The following is a 17,624-nucleotide window of genomic DNA, read 5'->3' as shown; positions in this document are numbered from 1 at the left end:
TGTCTGTCTTATTTCTCTTGCATGCAACTGTTACAGCTAGTTTTATAAAACTGTATTTGTTTCTCAGTTTCTTTAGTATCCCAGCTAGCATTAAAATCCTTGAGACTCTATTATATTTGTTTAATAGTAAGATTTACAACACAGTAACTGAGCAGTTTTTCTATTCTTAACCCTCTAAGATAATCTGGTTTCCTCCCAGCATACATCTCAGAGATACTTGTACTTTGTAGTTTTTCTGCTCCAGTTTCCTCTCTGATGTCACCCAGGTCTCTCCCGTGGCTCAATCTGCTTCCTCCTCTAACACTTCCTTCCCTGGCTGGCAGAAAATCCAACCATATTCTCTCCTCTGCTCAGCGATTTGGTATAAACTGCTTTATTGGCATACCATGGGACAATTGGGGAACAGTGCTTACACAACATTGAGACAGGAGATTCTCAGAACAAGGATTGCAACCAAATATGTGGTGTACAGAAATCAGCATTTAAATTACACAATAACCTTATGCCTATAGCTCCCTCTTCTAGTCTAGTAAAAGGCTCTTTCTCTTACAATAACAAACTACATGTAATAATAACAATTATAAAAATTATTAGATAAGATTTACATTTGTATATTTGGCAGCCTTGGATAAAGTATTATACTATCAATTTTTATCATCCTAAACAGTTCAACTGTGAGACTATAACTATCTAGTCTTCAACCACATCAGAGACTTAAGAAGCAATAAATATTATCTAACATGTAGGAAATGCAGGCAAGCAGCTTCCAAAAGTACAGAATGACAGAGGTATTTGGCTGCCTGGACACTCCCTCAATATTTCTCACAGTGTAGGAGCATCATCTTCAGCCTTCTGGCTCAGTATATTGGACAGACTTTTCTGTGATGCAGGAATAATATTTTGGTCTAAAAGTAGATTCAATAATCTACCCTTTTATTTATCATTCCTATAACCAACATATTTAAAAGGAAAACAAACCCACTCTGAAGTTTGTTGTAATGAAGATTTTAAACTCCCTTAAAACATTCTACCTTATTCTTTACTACATTAATTACTGCTTTAAAGATATCTAAGTAGAACTGCAGTCTGAAGTCTTAGGGATTAGGAATTCAATATATGAGCTATCTGAAGGGCTGCAATTTAGCTCCGATCAGCTTCCTCTAGTAACTACCTCCTTGTATCATTTCCCCCTCAATGTTTATCATTATTTCAATTTCTATTATTTTTCTATTTGTTTATGTATCTGTTACCCCACAATAGTATGCACATTCTATAACTGGAAAACCTTCATCTGTCCGTTTCCCCATTTATAGAGGTGTCTAGCCTACCTAGTTGTTCAGTGCATACCCATGGAATGGCTGATAAGGTGACCAGGATGCAGGTTAAGGTAAAAGATGCTTCCTCTGAGGTCCTTTCACGTCTGCCCTTTGTGTCCTCAGGTTTTAATGTATGTTTCAAATCCCACACTTAACCTTGGCAGTGCTTCTTTTGAAAATCTTTTGAACTTCTGAGCCCTAGTTTCAGTATTCTCAGTCTCTGAGTTTCCCACAGAAGACATCGATTGCATCTAGTTTGCATGTCACATCCCTGCCTATTCCTTCCATTGTCCTTAGGCTGCCTTGTGTTTTCACACGTGTCTTCTCCCTAGTGTTACAGCGAAGAGGCTGAGGGTGTCAATTGTCATCTGTTTACTTTGTTTCTAGGTTTACCTTAGAGTCCTTTGTCAATAACGAAGTTGAATTCAACAGGCTCGGATACACTTCCCACCTCTCCTGAAATAGCAAAACACGTGCTACAAAGAACTATTTGTATAACTGCTGAATAATAAACAAACAAACAAAGAAACAAAACCCATAAGTCCTGCCTAAGTGTTTCCAGCCTGTCCTTTCCTCCACATTTGTTCATATATAATCTAAATTACATTTTAACCATCAGTACCTATCTGGACTAGCATGGTACAAAATAAGGCATTTCCTTGGCTTAGAGTCAGGCATGGTCTCACCCTGCTTTGGATGCTATGGTTTAATCATTCTGTGTATCTGAACAACGTGATCTCCTATGAAAATTACTTCTCTGTGTCTGAGACCCCAGCTTGTCCAGTGGGTTTCTCTCCCAGGTTTTCATTAATACTAAGTGAGGAAATATTGACTGCTATGGTAGAGGTCTCTCTTAGTTAAAACCACCCATACTCTAAAGAAAGTATCTGTTTTCTTAGGAGTGATATAGGCATGTGGGACTATGGCCAATTCAGGCCGAACCCTTTCCTGTGCTTGCTTATTAAGGGTAATTCTCTAAACTTTGGAGAAGAGATGTCTTTCATTTTACCTTTGATTTTTCTAGGATGTTTTGAGTTACTAAGATATAAATGAGCAGGGTGGGAAGGATTCACTGTGTCTGTGCGCTGGGGTAATGGAGCCTGGGCTGCCTATGGCAGTGAGTGATACAGGGCCTGAGAAATACTGGAGGAACTTGTTTTGGTCATGACTAGAGCTTTCCTCAAGCCGTGGACAGGAGGCTAATACGAGAAAACATGTCTAAGTTTATTCAGAGGTTTGAATAAGCCAGAGTCTAGTGAACTGCCTGGATGCAATCTCTGCAGATGAAGGCCAAGCCAACTCTGCTTTGATGACTTTGTACTGCCTTTCCCACATGGTGCAGAAACGGGTTGAACTGCAAAAGTGCCAAAACCAAAGAATGTTGTAGGTTCCATGTGGAACCTCTCAGAGGCAGATCTGGCTTCTGATGTAGGGTAGGAATGACCTTATAAATAGTTGGGAAATACAATGTTTATATTACATCAGTATTTTCACAGACCACACCTTCTCTGAGGCCAGTTTTATGCTCTAGAGACCCACACCACTTCCTGCCAGCTACTCATACGGCTTTGAAGTGATTACTGTAATGACTAATGTTCTTTTAACATTCTTTTCAGACCCATATCAATATATCTGTTACTTTATCATTGCCCAAACACCCACAACATCCTGGGAGGTAAAATAGAACTAGTGTCCAAGAATGTAGTCCTACCCATTTCTCCTTTCTTAAAACCAAGCCTGGGAAATGATCTCTGTTGGGGGGGTTCATATTTTTTTTTAATAAGGGCTACAGTAAAGATGCATGATGAGACTGGTCCCAGTCTTTGGAGGGAAGCCATACTCTGGAATTATTTTATGTTGAAGCCACACTAAAGTCCCAGGAAGGAGACCATCCAACATGAATCCTGTGACCCACTTGCAGGTGTGGAAATGGAAGGAGTTGTCATTCTATGGGATACCATTTAGTAGAGATCCATATGGTGTCACATATGGTGTCAATTAGTTACTTCAAGGTGGGAAATTGACTGGCTTGGAGCTGGCTGATTATTTTGGTCCAATAAAATGGCCCAGATTCACATATCTCACTACAAACCTCAACTGTAAATTATAATCAGTTACCAGTTCCCCTGCATGGCTTCCTTAGCTTATCTGTGAGTAGCATAAAGCAGACACTGTATCTACAATATGTATGGGAACAAATATTTTATGTCAACAACAGGCTGAGTCTAGTAAGTGTTTTCTAAAGAATAAACTTGGCAACATGAAATTCAATTCCCATAATTGGAATCATACTAGAAAGCCTCCTATCAAAAGAATGAAAACTGTAAGTTTGAAAACCACATGTTCGGTGGTGAAGGCAGACATTTATTAAAAAATAGTTATAGATAATATAGTGTTTACACACTTTGAAAAGCACTTTAAGGAACTGAAAACTCCATATTTAATGACAACAACAACATTTAGAATATCTCAAATGGAAAAATCTCCGGAGTACTCTAAGGGAGAAACAGTGAAGGCAAGGTGGCAGCATCCCCCCCCCCACTGTCCCCTCTGTATTGTATTATGTTAACCAAAGCACCCAGAAAACCAGAGGCAGAGAAGAGGGAGGGATGGGCAACTATAGCTTTTGTTTGGAGTCGAAGACTGCTTCTGGACAAGAACCATTGGAGTAACTTGGGGTCAGATTTGGAAACTAACAACCGTGGTTAGCAATCTCTGCAAGAAGAATTTATATTCAAGTTACAGCCTGGAAAGGAGTAAGAATATAAAGAAATTATGTGCTAACACCAGCATCAGAAGCTTGGGTTGAGATGGGAGATGAGACTTAAATGAGAAGAAGGTAAGCAGAGAACTTCCGGGAAAGCTGTTAGGCTGTTAGCAGGGGACGGACTGATAGAAATAAGCTTGCAGATAGTAACGGTTTAGAAGGCTAGTAAATGAAACGGGTTTCTGAGTAGCAAGAGAATGAGTGCAGAATATAGATTGATATACATTGGGGATTAAGCTCTGACAGAAGGGTCTTTTACAAGAGCAGCAAAATTGCAATCATGAAATATCAACAAAAATAATTTTATGGTTGGGGGCGGTTACCATAACACAAGGAATTGCATTAGAGGACCGCAGCATTGAGAGGGTTGAGAAGCACTGGTAAAAGCAGACAAGCTACAGGAGGCTGACTTTCCCATGTGTGTTTGGATCTATGCAAAGGACAGCCTGAAAGTCATGAATGAAGGGACCCTCTGCACTATAACCATGCAAGCTGAGGTAGAAGCTGAATGTTTGGTGTGGGAGCTTTGTGTCCTACAATGGGAAGAAAAGAGCGTAAGATGAGAATTATCATTTACGTAGCTGAACCTGAGTCTAAAGGAAGGGTTTGGTTGAATTAGGATTCTGTTATCTCAATAGCTAAGTATTTACTCTCGTGCTGATTCCTAAGCAGGAAACTTCAGACAAAAAGTTTATTGAGTTACCCAACTTCTGCCCTTCTTTGGTCTTTCCTCCTAAGTTAAACCCAGCTAGACAAGACAGGACAAGTTTCCTCTGAGAAGAAGAAGAAGGTCCCTGTGCTGGGGAAGCCATGTTCTCCAAGTCATGCCTTCCTTACTGCAGGCTGACCTGCTCCAGGTAAACGCTTTCTCCTAAGCTCTGACTAGAAGCATAGTGCAGAATTAAACATGAACAAATGCTGAAAACAGTTTCTGCCTGCTGTTCCTTGTGGCCAGCTTGAATGCAGTAATAATGAGCTCCGAGTCACCCACAGTACATCAGTGTTGCATTAAGGAGAGAAATCAGATCACCCTCTATTGGGTGTCTAACAGTAAGTCTAGGTTTGAGTTCTTTACTTGGTTCGCTCTGGGTCTTCTGTCCTCTGGTCTGTCTGTTGTATGAGTCTGACCCTGTGCTTGCCCGAAGACCATCTTGTGAATCCATCTCCTTTCTTGTCTCTATGTCCATCTGTATCTGTCTGAGTGTCTTTTTCTGTGTGTCTCTCTCCGACAAAGGTCTTTGCCCTCTCTTATTGAGCAGCAGAAGGTGTCACATGAGGAAAGGGATGGGAGGTACGTCACAGAAATCGTTAACAGAGTTTTACAAGGGACTAAGCCACTGAGTGCCAACAACCCAACTACCCCAGAGAAGTCCTGCAGATATCATTGCTCATTACCCAACATCTGGGTGGTGTGTTAAAAGTGTATGGTGGACATTCATTTTGTAAGATTGCTATCAATCTCCATTTTGGTTGTTTTCAGCAACTGGTTATTAGAACACACATGAATTATTCTTGGGTTGGGGTATAGGGCACACAATTTAAGATTGCAGCTATGCACTTAGGTTAGGTTAGGTTGTAAAAGCTGATGACATGATAAATCCCAGGCAAGTCAGGTTATTGTCACATTGCTCTCTTAAAAGCAGCTTGAACAAACAAACTGAGTACACTTAGGCTGGAAGGATAAGCCTTAAGGTGTATTATTAACTCTGGCTGTGAGGCCTAGCAAAAGTTCCAGTCTCTTAAAATGAAAGAGATATTTTCATCATAATGCGTCACAACAGTTTCTCAACCCTGAGTGGTTTATTTATTCTTTTCTTAAATTTTTGTAATTCTTAGGATACATCTTTGTTTTGAAGAAGCAACCTTGTGTAACCCGTGGGATAATTAAATGCGAAACAACCTTTGCACTCACTGTCAGCATCTCAATGGAAATTTAGATTACAATGGCAGATCACATTTCTCTAAGCTTTACGTTTGCTTTAAATACAAATCTTTGAAAAGAGGTAATTTTGGAAGTGACCTTCTAGAAGTAGTCTGAGGATTAAATCAGTAAATACCCATGAAGCACATGGAATACTGCTGGGCATTTGATTTCTAACTCCCTTAATTGTGCCCTTCAGCCCGTGGGGGAGGGCTTGCTAAAATGGCACTACTCTCTTGGGCTCCTGGGTTTACGTTTCTATGGCAGCGCCAAGATCTTCTGAAACAATCATCTTTCCTTTACAGTTCTTCCTTCCAAATCATTGTTCTCTAGAATTTTCTTTTAGATTGGCCTATCTTTTTCTACAGGGACTGGAGGTGATGGTCTTTAAAGAAAATCTTGCAGTTCTCTTCAGTGCACCATATGACTTTGCTCTGCACAGGGAAGAATGAGGAAGAATAATACATATTCAAGGCAACTGCAATTAGCAAGAATGGCTCTAACTTAGTCCTAGAGAACCCTTTCTACTTTTGTGTATGAAACTTAATATTAACACTGTGATTGTCTTTTTTTCATAGTTTGTGTCTCTTATTCCTGGGATGACTAAAGTAGTCAAACTGGTTTACTGGCTAATATAATTTGATAAGAGGCAGGGTAAGAAAGCATAAAGCTTCTTTGCATAAAATCACCCATGGATATGTGAAAAATTTAATGTTTACCCTTAAGCATGAGAAAAATAGAGATGAACATAATTTGGGCACCCAGGGGCTTTCCTATGATATAAATATTGTTTTAAGGCAATCATTTCTTCTAAAATAGATGAGTATGTTTCTAGGATGTTGTACAAAGAACTTGCACTGTAAGGAATTACAGTTGATAAACTGGAAAGCCTAGCCATTTCTTAATAGCTGCATTTTATAAACTTTTTGTCAAGGCAATGAACATGGCATTTTGCTACCCACAGTGTGGTGATCTTGTCTGAGAGTTAGGAGAATCATTTTGATTTCAAAGTTATGTTATGGGCCAGGAGGTACTAGCATAAGCAGTCAGACATTTCCATATGAACCAGGCTCTCTGAAATCAACTATTCCCCTCCATTCTCTAATATATCCTATGTATTGGTCTGACATAGTTCTACATCAAGCAATTTCACATCCATGACAGTATGAAAATGGGGTCTTGATAAATGAATATCTTCCCCCTTTTTAGAATCAGCGAGTACAAATCTTTTATTTTTTCTCATGAAAATATTAACTATTAATGTAATAAAAATTTCACTCAGAGGGACCGTATAAATTGTGGGTCATTCTGTCGCAGTTTTCTTTTTCCATTTTAAATAATTAATTAATTTTATACTACAACCACAATTTCCCCTCCCTCCTCTCCCTTCCCAGTTTTTGCCCCCTCTCACTCTCCATCCAATTCCTCCTCCATTTATTTTCAGAAAAGGGGAGGCCTATCATGCATATCAAACAGCCTTGGCATATCAAATTACAGTAGGATTCTCTTACTGAGGCCATACAAGGCAGCCCAGTTAGGGGAGTGTGACCCAAAGGCAGGCAACAGAGTCAGAGACAGCCCATGTTACCACTATTAGGAGTCCCATGTGAAGACCCAGCTATACAACTGTAAACATAAGCACAGAAGTCCTAGGTCAGTCCTATACAGGCTTCCTGGTTGGTGGGTGGTTCAGCATCTGTGAGCCCCTATAGACCCAGGTTAGTTGACTCTGTGGGGTTTTTTGAGGTGTCTTTCACCTTGCTGGCTCTTACAATCTTTCCTCCCCCACCTTCTCCAGGATTTTCTAAGCCCTGCCTAATGTTGGGTTGTGGGTCTCTGGATCTGTTTCCATCAGCTGCTGAGTGAAATCTCTCTGAGGATGATTATGCTAGGTTCCTGTCTGCAAATATAGCAGAATATCATTAGCAGTGTCGGCAGGTGCTCCTTCTCATGGATTGGGTCTCAAGTTGAACCACTCATTCATTGGCCGCTCTCTCATTTTCTGCTCTATCTTTACCTCAGCACATCTGGTAGACAGGACAAAATATAGGTTGGAGGTTTTGTGACTGGCTTGGTTTTCTAATCCCTCCATTGGAAGTCTTGCCTGATTACAGGAGATGGCTGGTTCAGGCTCCTTATCACCCATGGCTAGGAGTATTAGCTAGGGTCACCCTCATAGATGCCTGGGAGTTTCCTTTGCTCTAAGTTTCTAACTCATTCCAGGGATGCTCCCATTCCAATTCCAGTTGACTCTCCTGTACTGTCTCCTTCTGTCCTTTCCCAACCTGGTCCCTCCTGTTCCATTCTCACCTCCACCAGATGACTCAGCCATTGAAGGCTAGGCTCACAACCAAAAAATAAGATCTTTGTCCCCTTTAAATGGAAGTTGGTTTCATGATTTGCTGCTTTAAGAATTGTCTCTTGGGCTAGGTGTGGTAGTGTATGCCTGTAATCACTGTGCTTCAAGGGCAGAGGCAGGAGGATAACCAGCTTTGGTATAGGACCAGACTTGGTAGATATATAATAACTTCTAGGTTAGCTAGAGAAACAGGGAGGGCTTATCTCATGAAAGAAAAAGTAACGGTTTGTGTTATGTATTTATTTATAGCTCATTTGTCATGTAAGTTGGCAAATCCCTGTTGAAAACTGGTTAATTGAAGTGTATTGTTACTTGAAGTAATGGATAGGGAATTCTTTTTCTTCTCATTATTGCACCTACTGTGTATAGAAAGCAAATATGCCAGAGAAAGAATTCTTTTACTTTAAATCATAAAACCAACTTCATTTTAATAGTGCCACAACATTATAAATTGATCAAGACTCCACTTTCATACTGCCATATATTAGAAATTGATGTTTGATGACTATTTCAGACCAATACATAGGAAGAATATATCTACCAGTGTTCTGGCAAGCATAATAGATACATATTCTAGAGAATGGGAAGGAATAGTTGTCAATAGTTGACTTTCATTCATAACACTCTAATGTTTTCCTCATTTCTTTCTCCTTCCTTCCTTCTTTCTTTCATTTATTTTCTCTTATTTTACAATGATAAAGTAACTAAGAGAGATCACCAAACCTATGTGAAGTTTGTATTTCTTCTAATACTTGTTGTACTAGGAATTTTTGTTTAGTATAAATGGCCACCACGTACTGTTTTCTAACTTCTTGGATTTTAATGAGGAGCATTTCCATGACAGACCCTGAACTTCCTCAACTCCTAGAATGATTCAAATAGGGACTGTCCCTTAAAGGATCATGTTATAAATGTTATTACTTTTGAAGCTTCCAGAAACTTTGAGAGGTAGGGCCCAGCTAGTGGGAGATCAAGAGAGGGGACGGCTTCATGAAAAACTAGACTTCCAGGTTCTGTTTCTTCACACTATGTTCTAGAAATAGGTAGTATGGAAGGAGACTGCACACTGTCTAACCAAGAAAAAGCTTGTGTTTTGAACAAGGGATCAAGGAGAAACCATGGGATAGAGACGATCCCAAGAGAGGAATGGCTACAAGTCTCCTATGGCCTTACACACTGTTTTCTTGGTGTGTGGTGGCCACTCAGTGGAGATTTGTTGATTAATGGATGAATATATCAAAGAGAAATGAATCTGGACAGTCAAGTTGGTCTTGTTCCAAATCGTTTTTCTTTGGTCTTGGTAAAGCCAAATTAAACCCAGCTGTTCTTCTGACTAATGAGCCATTTGAGTAAAGTCCTTTCTATTTCTTCTATTTCTACTTATTTTCCCCCAAGGGTGCTGAAGAAATAAACACGTCACCAACTATTTATTCTTCAAAAGGCTTAGCCATTTGTTCTTGACATTTTCTTAATTGTTCACATTCTGTGTGTCTTTTTAGTTTTTTAAAATGTTGTTCCTCTCCTCACAACATCTTGTTATGTGATCCTGGTGATGGAAGTGCAGTGGGATCTCCTAGCTGTGCCCTCTTATTTTGTCCTTTCAATATATCTTGGTGACATATTTTTCCAAATAACAACTTTATTATTAAAGTTGTCCATATCATCAAGGGTATAATTGTAACTTTGAAATGTTTAAAAAATAAGGATAGGCTAGTCAATGCTTTTAACGGTTCACTGATCTGATACACAGCCTAGTATGATACCTGAGAAGCCCGTGAGAACATGCTTGTAGCGTTACAGAGTTCCACAGAATGAATCAGCAGTAGTGTGAGAAGCAGCTCTCCTGGGTCCCGCAGAGGGATCAGAGAACAAATGAGGGAGAGTGGGAAATCTGAACCACAACACCCTTCCCTTTGCGTATTCAAATCTCCTAAACCTTAAGCCAGCATAATTTAATAGGGAAACACAGAGGCACTAGAGCCACTTCTAGAACAAAAACCAAGCATGCTATATACACCTGTTACCCCAACATTGGGGACATAGAAGAAGGTGGATCAGTAGTCCAAGGGGGATCAGTGGTACAAAGGATGTCTCCTAGCTACATAGTAGGTATGAAGCTAGCCTGAGCTACACAGGAACTCCCAACTCCCCCCAAATTACTAGTATACTCTACAATGTTGCTCAGTATGTCTTCCAATTCCTATTCACAGAATATTATGTAAAAATATCAGTGTTTTTATGTTTTAGTTTGTTTACTGGGTTGAATGATTATTTCATGCACAATTCTGGTCCCAGCCTTGGTCTCCAGTAGAGACTGGGTAGAGAATAGAAGTTTGTATTTTTAAGTGATGCAGGCTGTGATGGTATTTTCTTGTTGACTTTTGTTTGAATAGTTGTATTTACTTGTTTTTGTTTTCACCTTTATTTATTTATTTTTTTTTGATTGAGTCCATGCTGGCCTTGAATTCCATGTGTAGTTAAGGGTTGGTGCCAGAACCTCTACTTTGTCCTTACCTTGGTCCTTGAGATAGAGAAGAAAACAGGCAGAATTTAGGGTAGAAAAACATGGGTGTGCCCTGTATTATGATAGCATGCAATACCCAAAAGAGCCATTGCAGAGAGTTCATGGGGTAAGAGAGGAGAAAGGGCAGAGTCCATGGTTGAATAACACACTCTCATGAGGTAAGAGAGGATGATGGGCAGGGACACCAATGTAGAAGAAAACACTCTCCTCAGGAAGGTGAATGGTGAATGGTAAATGGCCAGGAAAATCATTAGGCTGATCCACACATTTACTAGATTTCTTATGATTGTCTAAATTCTCTAGAACTTTTCCAAGGGATGTTTCCCTATGTAGGCATTTGACACAGTCGTTTTGGTAGGGGAAGACACAGTGGTATTTTCTTTTCCTTCACCAAAAAGTCTTCTTGTATTAGTTTTGTCATTGATAGGCAAAATACCCAACAAAAGAAACTAAGGAAAGGAAGAATTTCTTTTGAGTCGTAACTTATGGGCACAGTATGTCATGGTGTGGATGGTATGGTGGCAGGAACCTGAGGCATCTGGTTACATCATCTCTACAGCTAGAAAGTTGATGCTTTGAGCACTTTCTCCGTTTTATTCATTTTAGGACATCAGCTTCATGGGATGATGTTACCCATATTCAGGGTGGGTCTTTCCCTCTCAATTAGCCTGTCTGCAAATGTCCTCACAAACACACCCAGAGTTGTGTCTCCTGGGTGATTCTGAATCCTGTCAAATTGATATGCCATATCAAAATAGAAATTATACTCCTGGTAGATAGTAATCTGGCAACTTTCCTAGGTGTTCAGAGAATCATATCTTTACTCAGAGCCAACAAAACAACTCAGATCCTATTCTTTAGAGCAGCAACTATATAACAGAATAGATGTAAAAAATTATAGAGAAAATGAATAGTATCTATATAATGGTGGAGAGAAAGATGACTTAGCTGTTATGAGCGTTTGATGCTCTTGCAGAGAACCCAGCTTCATTCCCTTGGTATACACATCAGACCACTCACAACTATTGGTAACTGCAGCTCCAGGGGCAACAGATGCCTTTGATTTTCTTGGTCATACACACACACACACACACACACACACACACACACACACATACACACACACACACACACACACACACACACACACACACACACACACACAAGACAACTATGTTTTACCTGGAGTAAATAGCCATTCCTTAATGTACCTCAATGAAACTCTGCAACCTCTAGATTCCTTCTTTTCATGTGATATTGTAAATTCTAAGGAGGGGAATTTGTAATACTTTCATATGCATTAAAACTAGTATGTTACTATGGGCACAGAGGTGGGGCCTGAAGCCGATTTGAAGAAGGCATCCATTCTCAATAACTGTAGATTGATAAAAACTTAAGACTATTTTGATTGATGGAAATTTAAGACTATTTTATTCAACTTTTGCTTCACATTGATAAAAACTTAAATTATATATTGTTATTCAACTTTTGCCTTATGTATTGTATGTTATATGTTGATAAGATCTTATATATTGTATGCTAGTAGAAACTTAAGATAATTTTGTTCAACATTTAATGTATTATTCATGTGCCACTCATTCAAAAAGGTAATGTCTTATGAAAACTATTAATAACCTGTTCAAAAATATAGGAGATAAAAATTAGTATTTAGTTACCTATAACTCTTACTAGATACTAATTTACTTGGTCATAGTACAGGTTTATTTAGTTTTTTTGTATATATCTTCAAAGGAGTAGATTGATAACTGTAAGAATAGATAGAGAGTTGGTCTTCAAACTCTTCAAAGATCTACAGAATATGATGTTTAATGATGGAGGGCTTTCCTGACAAAGAGAGACATCTGCTCCTGGATGCATCTCCATATGCATCATTGAAGATGAGAACATCAAGAGACAAGGGTGACAGATGGTCACTGGAACTGCTTTTATCTCGACTGCTAATAACAGACTGACTGTCTACTATGATCAACAGTGATGCTGAAAAGTTGACTGTCCAGCGTTGCCGAGACTAGGTGGACCAGACTGTCGGAATTCCTGCTTCACAAAGCAATTTGTTGGATGTTTTGGGTTGATAAGGCTAAAGATTGATTGCCTCAATGATGGAGAGAATCCGGTGACTGTCCAAGTGGTCAGTTCTCTCTATCCTATCCACACATAGAAGTTTCCCTCTGATGCTTCCTTTACATTAGATAGGATTTCTTTCTTGGGTCTCTGATGGAATTAAAGACTAGATAGCCATAGTGTTACCAGAAGCTTTAGTTTAAGAATTAAAAACATTTATAAATTGATAATTACAATTTCTAATAAAGAGACTTCAAAAAACTTTAGACAACAAAAAAGGGCTCTCCTTGATAGGATAGTGGAATACTTTCTCCAAGGTTATCAAATACAAAAGGACTGGGTTATGTATTTGATACCTGATTCTTCTGTATATATATGTATATTCGTGTATATAATTCTTAATTATTTTTTAAAAAGAAAAGGGGGATGTATGGAAGGATTGTAGACATTATCTCAGATGAAGACAGTCTTGAAGGATCTTGTCTCAGGCTCACTGCTTGAAAACACCATTGATACCCCACTGAGATGGACATTGCTGAAGACTGGGAGGAACCATCCTGCATTCCAAATTCAAGAAAGGGACCAGAGACTCCAGCCAGGCTATTATGTTTCTAACTGAACATCAATGGGAGGAAGGATCCAGGAGTGAGACTAGTCATTGTGCCCTAGAGAGACACAGGTAGAGAGGAGACAAAAAGGCTACAGTTTCAGAGCATGAGCACACGTGGATCCTGGATCCAGTGAAGGACCAACATACAGGCCAGACCAGCGTGCAGGCCAGAGACATCTAGGGATCCATCCTGTGGAACAGATACCAGAAGGTTTATTCCTGTTTCCCTTTAACCTTTTGTCCCTCTTGTATAGGATAGTTGGGTTGTATAATAAAGTCTAATTGTTAAGAAACAAAGCCAACAAATAACCTTTATGTCTGCAAATCTCCCTTAGCTACCTAACAGGATGACCTTGAACTCCTGATCCTTCTGCTCATACCTCCTATGTTACAAGTGTGCACGATGATGCCTGGCTGTTGTATTCACTTTACTCTTACTCTCCCATTTACTAGATATTCATCATCTTAAATAGTAGATTAATATTAATATTAATATATTATTATTATTATTTCTATCTTTAAAAAAAAGAAAGTGTTGTGTAGTCTCTTTAGTTCTAAAACTCAAAATCCTTCAGCCCCAGCCTCCTGATTGTGTTGCTGTCTAACTTTTGACCTATCATGCTGTCCAATGACATATCCATATTCAAACTTCCCACCCATCTCCTTCTGTTTTTTTTCTGTCTTCTCCACCCTTCCCCTTCGACATCCACAGACTTCAAGCATAATGAATCATGACTCTGTAAGAAGGTTTAATGGGTTCTGTATACATGACCTGTATTTTATGATTTGTCTTTCCTTCATCCACACATGAGGGATCCATTCATAAAACATACACTTTTTGGTAATTAGTTTATGAATTCTCTGATTTATCGGACACTCCATGTCTTCAGGGTAAGATTTTCTTTCTTTAAAAGTTGGAATTTGTTCACATCTTCCATGTTTATTTGATAGTGGTGGTGTTAGGGATAATTGCAGAACAGTTGTTTTCAATTTTCCTGCATGGATCCTGTGGAATGCTTGTTTAAACAGATTTTTGGCCCCACTTTGGGCCTCCAGTAGGTATTGGGTAGAGTATAGCAATTTGTGTTTCAGCTAATGTTGATTCTAATGAGTAGCCACTCTTTGAGAATCACCTCAATAGAAAATTCTGGCCTCTCCTCTAAGTCCAACTACAGAAGAGGAAGAATTTGAGACTTTTGTGAAAAGATATTTATTCTTCAGGTCATAAAATCAAGGATGTGTTTACCTTGTACATTATTCCAAGACTGGAAACCCTTTGCTCTTAGAAAGCATTCAGACACATTAAATTCATCTAGAGAGGAGGAGGAGGAGGAGGAGGAGGAGGAGGAGGAGGAGGAGCAGTGTGTGTGTGTGTGTGTGTGTGTGTGTGTGTGTGTGTGTGTGCGTATGTGTGTGATTAATTTAGCAAGAAGGCCAGGCCTATTATTTTTATTTACGAAGTGTAAGTAAAATTTCACCAACTCCCCCAGAAATTAATCTAAGACATTACTTGCCTAAAATGTCATATCCCATGATTTCCAAGTTGATAAAAAATTCTCAGTGAACCACCCTGTATGCTGGGGTGCATAACAGTCAAAGACTTCATACTCAAATGTGTGTTAATGTAGACTCAATATAAACAGGTGTTCTTATAAGCCATTTTTAAACTATTTTATTTGAGTTTCTTTAATGATTCTATCCTCCCTTCCAACCTCTGGCTTCTAGGTAGGAGACAAAGAAAATTAGAAGGGACAGGGAACATAGACCTCTTTAGACTTAGTTCTGGCTGGTTAGGGTCTTCAGGTTCTTTGGGAAGATGTCAATCTCAGTCGTCAGGATATCTAGCAGTCCAGCAGAACAACATCTCTCTTCTTTTTCCTTTTGTCTCCTAGAAGAGAGAGAGAGAGAGGAGAGAGAGAGAGAGAGAGAGAGAGAGAGAGAGAGAGAGAGAGAGAGAGAGAGAGACTGTGTGTGTCTCAGAGCATCTTTCAAAGCATTCACCATGCATCCTTCCTCTCTCTGGGCTCTGATATTTATACCCCCTCAGAGTCCTCAGAATTAAACTAACTGCAGCTGGCAAAGACCATGTGCCTCTCTGAGGCACAGGAGGCTGTTATCAGCTGTGGACAACCTAAAAGCAGTTCCATATTCCATACTTAGGATTAAAACAAAAGCCTATTTACATAACAAAACTGAGTTTTAAAAGAAAACAAAACTACCACGACATGCAACATTTATGTTATTTCTAATCCCTGGGCTCTTGAAACTGGGATGATGATGATCAAAAACTGCATTTTCAGATGTGAGTATAAACAATACAAAACAAAAATAACCAAAACAACTGATGTGGGCTAGCAGTACACATCTTATAGGGAGGAGTGGTTATGAAATTTCAACAGAATGATATGGAATTTCAGGAAAATGAAATCTTTCTTCCTATTTTTCTTCCAGTTTTAACTCATAATTTTATTTCTTTCTGAAAAATTTTGCAACAAGGATGAAAAAGTAAACACAGAATTAACCCAGTGCCAGATGTAGTACAGATGTTTGAGAAATATTTGCTGCATATATGGTGAAGAGAAGAGAAGGATAAAGTTTCTCTCGGGTACAGATAGAGTGGTGAGCTTGTGCCTAAGTGTTCTTTCAGACAGAGCTGAGTGACCTTAGGGTACTCCCTGCCTCAGATATCACTGTGAGAGAATTGTAGCACATTTGAATTCCTCTGTGTAGAAAAAACTTTGCATGGAGCATGCCATGCTAAATACTTACTGAAATTATGTCAAATAAGCCAAATAAGCTTTGATTTCAGTCCACTAGTAGTATCAAGTCACTCTTAAGTACTCAGCCATGACTACTGTAATTTTATGAAACATATTCATGTAGACACTGAACAATAACATTGGTTCCTTGCAATCACTGAGGCTAGGTTAGAAGAAAAAAATCATTAGACCAAGGAATCATTGAGCCAACAATTGTGGATAACTTTATGAGCAAAGCATTTTCTCCAGAAAACAAAAACAAAAGGATATGAATTAAGAAGAATGACCTCCTGGAGACTGATGACTTTTAGGATGTATTATGTGTAAGGTGGAGGCGCAGGCAAGCAGGAGGGCAAGTTACATTTCCTGCTGGAAATTCTAAGAACCAGGAAATTGACAGTTTAAATGCTAGCTACACTGAGCCCATTATTAATCTTACCTAGAAATATCCTTAGCCACATAACCAAAGTAATGTTTATTCTGGGTACTCACTCCATGGCTGATCAACTAATATGCAAACTGAACTCCTACGCACAGGTAATCAAGATGCATAAGCATTCAGGAGTAACGCTAGTATATCAAAATAGTTGACCAATATGGTGACTGGCTGAGAAGATCAGTCTAAATCAGTTGAGCACTGTGTGGCAAGAAGCAAAACTAGGCACCAAGGAGATGGAATTAAGACCACTGGCTGCTCTTCTGGAGGACCAGGATCAGTTCCAAATATCCATGGGGCAGTTCACAGCTGTCTGTAACTCCAGTCCCAGGGTATTCAGTGCTGTCTTCTAGCTTCTGTGGGTACCAGGCATGCAAATGGTGCACAGGCATACACGCAGGCAAAGTATCCATGCACATAAAAAAAAAATGCTAACTTGTGTTAGTCTCCTTTGTAGGCCTCACTATGGAAGTAGTTCAATATTTTAAGGCTAACTTAGTTTGCTTAAGGTCACAATTACTTTTTGAATAATGTTATCATGGAATTACTTACTGGAAAAATGTCCCAGATAATATATGTTTAAATGCAGTATAATTATTTATATATTCAGCTGCTTATGTTAAAGATGCAACATAAGACAGTTGAATACTTTACTGTAATTTTAAAGATAAGATGGACAACCCTAATTATAGAAACAAAAAAGATTTAATTTATATTTATAAAAAAACATATAACAACCCTTTTTCTGTTTCTTATTTGAAAGTGGCTAGTCCTTTGGTGGGGTTTTGAGTGAATAGGTATTGGGAGGAAATGAGACAGGAATTTGGTTTTAGAGGAAGATTGCTGAGGA

The sequence above is a fragment of the Acomys minous genome, assembly GCF_964271855.1.
Source record: "Acomys minous genome assembly, chromosome: 8".
Classification (NCBI taxonomy): Eukaryota; Metazoa; Chordata; class Mammalia; order Rodentia; family Muridae; genus Acomys; species Acomys minous.
This window is presented reverse-complemented; position numbering follows the sequence as displayed.